Source organism: Periophthalmus magnuspinnatus, chromosome 17, assembly GCF_009829125.3.
Source record: "Periophthalmus magnuspinnatus isolate fPerMag1 chromosome 17, fPerMag1.2.pri, whole genome shotgun sequence".
NCBI lineage: Eukaryota > Metazoa > Chordata > Actinopteri > Gobiiformes > Gobiidae > Periophthalmus > Periophthalmus magnuspinnatus.
In genome coordinates, this window is record NC_047142.1 from 28,737,838 (window position 1) to 28,745,893 (window position 8,056).

At 46.3% G+C, this 8,056-nt stretch overlaps 1 pseudogene; it reads left to right on the plus strand.

The window, feature by feature from the left end:
• The first annotated feature begins 993 nt into the window (after window positions 1-993).
• LOC117384827 (uncharacterized) lies at window positions 994-4,563 on the plus strand (annotated as a pseudogene).
• Window positions 4,564-8,056: the final 3,493 nt, after the last annotated feature.

An 8,056-nucleotide genomic window follows, 5' to 3' on the forward strand; every position in this document is an offset into this window, starting at 1 on the left:
CTCCAATACAGACATGGGACACTTACAACACAGTATAACTAAAATAACTAGTGCCAGACATTAAAACATTAAAACATCCCAGACTACAGCTCTCAGTCAAACAAAATTTACAAGTAAATACTGCAGAGTCGCATACTGCACTTGATCAAGTATTGCACTGTATTAGCTATTGCACTGTGATAAATATTGCTCTATGTTAAATATTGCATGGGCATTAAATATTGCACTGTATTAAATATTGCACCCAATCAAACATATTGCACTGTATTAAATATTGAATATTGCACTCAATAAAAAATATTGCACTATATTAAATATTCAGTGCATACGTGGATTCAAAAGGGTTATGGCACTTGGGAAAAAACTTTTTTTGAGTCTGGTGGTCCTTGCTTTGATGGACCTGTAGCGCTTTCCCGAGGGCAGCAGGTGAAACAAATCGAAGCCAGGGTGGGAGCTGTCCTTAATCATTTTGGTCTTAAAGTGTTCGTATTAACCCGTGCTACATGATCCCGGGGTTTTTATTTTACAATTGTGACTGTAATTCAAGATATGAAGATTAACAGGAAATTAACCTTTTTTCCCCGAGGTCTTTCCCGCTAGTGTTAGTAACAGGTTTGATTGACAGTGTTGCTAAGCGCCTGCTCAAATATGCAACTGGCTCCAGATTAGCCGCTATAACTTGATGAGTTTCATGTGGAGCTGAATGCTGTGGGTGACGTCACTGCTTCAGGTGTAAAGCTCGTTCATCTCTCATCTCTTAACTATATAAGATTCAGTTATTCTCAGCTCAGTCAGCCACAAAACAAAAAACAAGTAAATTGTGGCACGTCATCAGGATCAGTCGTGTCCCTCTGAAAATACATCACACTTTTAGACCTTCAGAATATCTCAGTTTCAGTTTTATTTCAATGGAATAAAAACATTTGGTGACATGTGGTGCAAGCTGAAGATGGCGCCTAAAGCTGGAGAAAAGCATCACCTGAACACCTCGTTATTGGACACATGGATTCCGGGATGTCCATCACCACCGGTCACCTGATCTACAAGTGTGGAGGCGTTGACAAGAGTCTGTGGAGAAATTTGCTCCTCTGACCCTCTGACCCCTCTGACCCCTTTGTCCCTCTGCTTTGACCCATCTGCACCCTTTGTTCCTCTGCTCCTCTGACCCCTTTATCCCTCTGTTCCTGACCCTCTACTCTGACTTCTCTGACCCCTTTGACCCTTTGCACCCCTTTATCCCTCTGCTTCTCTAAACCTCTGCTCTGACCCCTCTGATCCCTTTGACCCTCTGACCCCTCTGGCCTCCTCTGCTCCTCTGACCCCTCTTACCTCTGTCCCTGACCCCCTCTGACCACTGTTGCAGATGGGGAAGGGCTCCTTTAAGTACACGTGGGTGATGGATAAGCTGAAGAACGAGCACAAGTGCGGCATCACCATCGACATTGCGCTCTGGATGTTTGAGATGATTAAATACATGGTGAGGGTCATCGACGCCTCAGGACACCGCAACTTCATCAAGAACATGATCACTGGCACGTCACAAGTGAGAGAGGGTCAGAGGGGATCAGTTCACTTCTTTATACAGGCTGTGTGGTGCTGATTGTGAAAGTGGGTGGGAGTCAGAGGTTAGAGGGGTCAGAGGTCAGAAGGGCCAAAAGGTGGTCAGTGGGGGTCAGAGGTTAGAGGGGTCAGAGTTCAGAGGGGTCTGTAAACTTTGTGTGTCTCCAGGCAGATGTAGCGGTTCTGATCGTGGTGGAGGGGATAGGAGAGTTTGAAGCAGACATAAGTCTAAATGGGCAGACGTGGGAGCACGCCCTTCTCGCCTACATGCTCTGGGTCAAACATGTTATCGTCGCAATCAACAAGATGGACTCTCTTATCAAGACAGCCGCTACAGAGAGATTAGCAAGAGGTGCTCAGCTACCTCAAGAAGGTTGGCTACAATCTGTCACGGTTCCCATGGTGCCCATCAGCGGTTTCCATGGAGACAACATGTTGGAGCACTCGAACAATATGAGTTTATACTGTTTATACTGTTATCTGTGTTTATAATGTTTTATGTATGATCTTAAAGGTCTGATTTAATCTCGGTGTGCACAAATCTAAAATGAAACTCATCATTTTAATCCTCCAGTGTGTTACCCCAGATGCCTTGATTCACCTGTGTTTACTCCAGATGCCCTGGTTCAAAGGCGTTGAGAGCAATGGGAAGAGGGTGATGACTCTGCTTTCCCTCTCTCTTCCATCTCCCCTCCTCCCCTCTCTCCTCCTCTCTCCCTCTCTCTTCTCGTTCTCCTCTCTTTTTCCTGCTCCCCTCTCCCTCTCTCCTCCTCCCCTCTCCCTCCTCTTCTCTATCTCTCTCCTCCCTTTCTCCCTCTCTCCTCCTCTCCTTTCCCTTTCAACTCTCTTTCTCCTCCCTCTCTCCTCCCTCTCCCTCTTTCCTCCTCTTCTCTATCTCTCTCCTCCCTCTCTACCTCTCTCCTCCTCCCTCTCTCCTCTCTTTCTCCTCCCTCTCTCCTCTCTTTCTCCTCTCTTTCTTCTGATGGTGACCTCTTCCCTCCTCCCTCTGGTGTCCTCAGGTATTGGCACTGTCCCAGTGGGGTGGGTGGAGGCGAGAATCATCAAACCTGGGATGATAGTGACCTTTGCTCCCTGCTCCATCTCGGCGGAGGTGAAGTCTGTCGAGATGCATCACGAGTCTCTGCCTCAGGCTCTGTCTGGATACAACGTGGGCTTCAACATTAAGAACGTGTCCATCAAAGAAATCAAGAGAGGAAACGTGGCTGGAGACAGCAAAAACTTCCCTCCCACTGGAGTGGACAGTTTTGTCGCACAGGTGAGAGGAGGAGGAGGAGTGAGAGGAGAGAGGAGGAGACAGAGGAAAGAGTAGAGAGAGGAAAGGAGGAGACAGCAAGAACTGCCCTCTCTCTGGAGTGGACAGCTTTGCCGCACAGGTGAGAGGAGGAGAGAGATGATGAGAGAAAGGAGGAGAGAGGAGGAGACTGCAAGAACTGCCCTCCCTCTAGAGTGAACTTTGTCACTTATATATTAATGCTCTTAACATCAAGGAACCACTCACCCATTCACACACAGACACTGAGGGTGAGGTGGATTAAGTGTTTTGCCCAAGGGCATAATGACAACATTCATCTGTGGGAACTGGAATGGCACTGCCAACCTGTGGGTTACTATATCTGACCGCTGTACCAATGATGTTTATATTGAGAGCAGGATTCAAACCACCAACATTCATATCAGTGGACAAATGCTCTACCAACTAAGCCACAGTTGCACTGGTAACAGTCGTGTGTCTTCAGGTGGTCATGATGAACCATCCCAGGGAGATCCACGCCGGGTACACACCCATCCTGGACTGCCACCCTGACAACATCTCCGGTATATTAGCGCAGCTCCTGGACAAGCTAGACCGGCGCACTGGGAAAAGTGTGGAGTAGAACCCAGTAAAGATTAAGAGTGGAGACGCCGCCATGATCCAACTGGTGCCGACTGGTGTCTTCAAGGGGTTCCCCACGCTCGGTGAGTCCTCAAGCTGAACAAAACCCAGTCTACACTCTCTTGTCTTTGGTGTAAAACTGCTGTAAACACAGTCCCAGTCTCTCTGATCTAATTCCGGTCTAAACCTGGCCTAAACCTGGTCTAAACCTGATCCAACCCCGGTCTCTCTGGTCTAATTCTGATCTAAACCCGGTTGAAACTCAGTCTTTCTCGTCTCTCTGGTCTAATTCCTGGTCTAAACCTGGTCTCTCTGGTCTAAACCAGGTCACTCTGGTCTAAACCGGGTCTCTTTCTGGTCTAAACTCGGCCTCTCTGATCTAAACTCAGTCTCTCTGGTCTAAACTCGGTCTCTCTGGTCTCTGGTCTAAACTTGGCCTCTCTGGTCTCTCTGGTCTAAACTCGATCTCTCTGGACTCTCTGGTCTCTCTGGTCTAAACACAATCTCTCTGGACTCTCTGGTCTCTCTGGTCTAAACTCGGTCTCTCTGGTCTCTCTGGTCTAATTCCCAGTCTAAACTCAGTCTCTCTGGTCTAAACCTGGTCTCTCTGGTCTAAACTCGGTCTCTGGTCTCTCTGGTCTAATTCCCAGTCTAAACTCGGTCTCTCTGGTCTAAACCCGGTCTCTCTGGTCTAAACTTGGTCTCTCTGGTGTAAACCCAGTTTCTCTGGTCTAAACCCGGTCTCTCTGGTCTAAACTTGGTCTCTCTGGTGTAAACCCAGTTTCTCTGGTCTAAACCCGGTCTGTCTGGTCTAAACTCGGTCTCTCTGGTCTAAACTTGGTCTCTCTGGTCTAAACCCCGGCACTCTGGTCTAAACTCGGTCTCTCTGGTTTAAACTCGGTCTCTCTGGTTTAAACCCAGTCTCTCTGGTTTAAACCCAGTCTCTCTGGTCTAAACACGGTCTCTCTGGTCTAAACCTGGTCTAAACCCAGTCTAAACCCTGGTCTCTGGTCTCTCTGGTCTCAGGTTGCTTTGCCATCAGAGATATGAAGAAAACTGTGGGAGTGGGAATTGTGAAGACCATCCAGAAAACAGAACCCAGTAAGTAAGAAGAAGTGACCTGCGCTGTGATTAGCTCTCTGACTGGCCTCACCCCATGCCTGCTGTAGACCAATCAGAAGAGAGAATTGTATCATTTCTGTGTTGGAAGAACCACCACCATTTTTTGTGTTCAATAAAAACATTTGACCTAATCCACCTGTTTCTGTCCATCCAACTGATGCCTGAGTCCGAGTTTAGTCCTGTTTTAGTCATGGTTTAGCCCTAGTTCTGTACTAGTTCTGTCCTGCTTCGGACCTGGGTTGGTTATAGACCTGGTTTAGTCCTAGCTTAGTCCTGATTTAAATCCTGGTTTGAGACCTGGTTCTGTCCTGATTCGTTTCTGTTTAAATAAAGTTGTTGCCTTTTGAATAATCCCAGGCAGTAGGATTAGGACCTGGATTAGGACCTGGATTAGGACCAGGATTAGACCGGACCAGGACCATGGCGTCTCTTGCATGTCTGCTCCTCTTCCTCTCAGGTCTGCTTTTTAGGACCAGACCAGAACTCACATTGGACTAGGTTAGGCTGTAGTCCTGGTTTAGTCCTTGTTCAGTCCTGGTTCAGTCCTGCTTTAGACCTACTTCAGTCCTAGTTTAGTCTTGGTTTAGTCCATGTGGTTCTCAGCATGGTGGAATTACATCAGCAGGGGAAGACTACTCAGTTCTGTTATCTGATCTAAACCAGGACAAACCAGAACTAAACAAGGACTGAACAAGAACTAAACCAGGACTAAACCAGGTCTAAACCAGGACTGAACCGGGACTAAACCAGGACTAAACCAGGTCTAAACCAGGACTAAACCAGTACTGAACCAGGACTAAACTAGGACTAAACCAGGACTGAACCTGGACTAAACCAGGACTAAACCAGGATTTAAACTAGGACAAACCAGGACAAACCAGGACTAAACCAGGTCTCTGTGGTTCAGGGTTCCTGATGTTGGCCGAAGGTTTCGTGGAGGAACTGAATGACTCGTGAGTGTTTAATTTCTTCTGTTCGAATCGTAATAATAATAATATGTCAGCAGTCAGAGGTGTGTCAAAAGTGTGTCAAAGGTGTGTCAGAAGTGCACCAGTGGTGTGTCAGAAGTGTGTCAGAGATGTGTCAGAAGTGTGTCAGAGGTCAGAGGTGTGTTAGAGGTCAGAAGTGTGTCAGAAGTGTACAGAGGTGTGTCAGTGTCAGGTGTAATATTCTGTTATGTTTCAGATTCTTGAAGAATCGAGAAAAAGACGACATTTGGCTCATAAAAGTAAAGTCTTGGTTTAGCCCTGGTTTAGTCCTGGTTTAGGCCTGGTTTAGTCCTGGTTTAGTTCTGGTTTAGACCTGGTTTAGTTCTGGTTTAGACCTGGTTTTGTTCTGGTGTAGTCCTAGTTTAGTCCTGGTTTAGTCCTGGTTTAGTCCTGGTTTAGTCCTGCTTTAGACCTGGTTTAGTTCTGGTTTAGACCTGGTTTAGTTCTGGTTTAGACCTGGTTTCATCCTGGTTGAGTCCTGTTATAGACGTTGTTTAGTCTTGGTTTAGTCCTGGTTTAGTCCTGGTTTAGTCCTGGTTTAGCCCTGGTTTAGATGTGGTTTAGACCTGGTTTATTCTTGGTTTAACCCTGGTTTAGAGCAGGTTTAGACCTGGTTTAGTCCTGCTTTAGACCTGGTTTAGTTCTGGTTTAAACCTGGTTGAGTCCTGGTTTAGACGTGGTTTAGTCCTGGTTTAGTCCTGGTTTAGTTCTGGTTTAGTTCTGGTTTAGTTCTGGTTTAGTTCTGGTTTAGACCTGGTTTAGACCTGGTTTAGTCTTGGTTTAGACATGGTTTAGTCCTGGTTTAGTCCTGGTTTAGCCCTGGTTTAATCCTTGTTTAGTCGTGTTTTAGTCCTGGTTTATTTTTGGTTTAGTCTCGGTTTAGTCCTGTTTATCTGTTGCAGTTTTATGCCCCGTGGTGCACCTTTTGTAAACAAATGGACCCAGTCTGGACCGAGATCGGGTCTGAGCTCCGGAGTCTGGGGTCTCCGGTCCAAGTGGGGAGAGTGGATGCCACCAGAAACACAGGTACTAAACTAGAACCCAAGCAGAACTAAAGCAAGACACAACCAGAACTAAGGCAGGACTAAACCAGGATTAAACCAGGACTAACAGTTTGTTCTGTTGCAGTTTTGTCCAAAGAGTTCCGTGTTCGGACTTACCCGGCCATCGTTCTGTGAGTCTCACACAAACATAATATTTGAACGGGACTACAAAGCAGAGGCTGAGGTCACAGGTCGGAGGTCAAATAAACACCTGTGTGATGGTCTTCAGGTCAGGTCTAGGTTCCAAACAGGAACAGGTGATCATGGGTGCACTTCTGGCTCCATCGACTCTGACTCCAATTCACTTTCTGTGTAAAAACTGTGTCCCCTCTCTCTGTAACTGCTGCTGTCAAACTCATCATTTCAGTCTTGAAGTGTTCATATTACCCCGCTCTACATGATCCCGGGGTTTTTATTTCACTATTGTGTCTGTAATTCAAGATATGAAGATTAATAACAGGCAACAGGCAAGATTAATAACTCAGGCACCTTTTTCCCCAAGGTGTTGCTCCCGCTAACGTTAGCAACAGGTTTGATTGACACTGTTGCTAAGCGACCACTCACTGCTAAACCAGCGATTGGAGCTGGAAGGGACATTACCACAGCTTCACTCCAGATTGGCTCTTTGGTTGTTATGATACTCGTGGTCAGAATTCCAAAATCTGGAACGCTGCTCCAAATTGGCCGCTATAACTGCTGGCATCGATACGCTTCATTTGACAGGAGTAAACGCTGTGGGTATCACAGGTTGGGATTTAGACTGAGTTAGGATTTAGAGAAAGATTAGGGTTTAGGGTAAATTAATATTTAGTGTAAATTAGGGTTTAGGGTAAATTAGTGTTTAGTGTGAATTAGGGTTTAGGTTAAAATTAGGGTTTAAGGTAAAATTAGGGTTTCAGGTAAGTTAGAGTTTAGGGTAAGGGTTAAGGCTGAGTTAGGGTTCAGATTAAGGTTAGGGTTTAGAATAAATTAGGGTTTAGGTTAGGGTTAGGATTTAGGTTGAGTTAGGGTTTGGGGTAAGTTAGGGTTTAGGTTGAGCAAAGGTTTAGATCACGATTTGGGTTTAGGGGAAATCAGTGTTTAGGGTAAATTAGGGTTTAGGTTAAGGCAGTGCTTCTCAATCCCCCGCGATTATTATTAAATAATTAAATTATTATTTGTTTTTTTATTTTAGTTGAACTTGTAACAGCTAGTGCGGGTGCGGACCAAGTTTACAGTGCGTTTATTTACAGTGAGGATCAAAGTCAATTCAGATTGTTCGCTAATCATACACTGGACGTAGGGCAGGGCAGGAGCGGGATAAACCGGGACTGGCGCAGGAGCAGAGACTGCCGGGACTGAGACACGATGAGACCAGGGGCCGAACCAGGAGAGACGGAGCTGGGGTAATCCAGAGAGCGGGAGCCAGAGCAGGAGATGGGAAGCACACCGGAGACCAAGACAGGGCA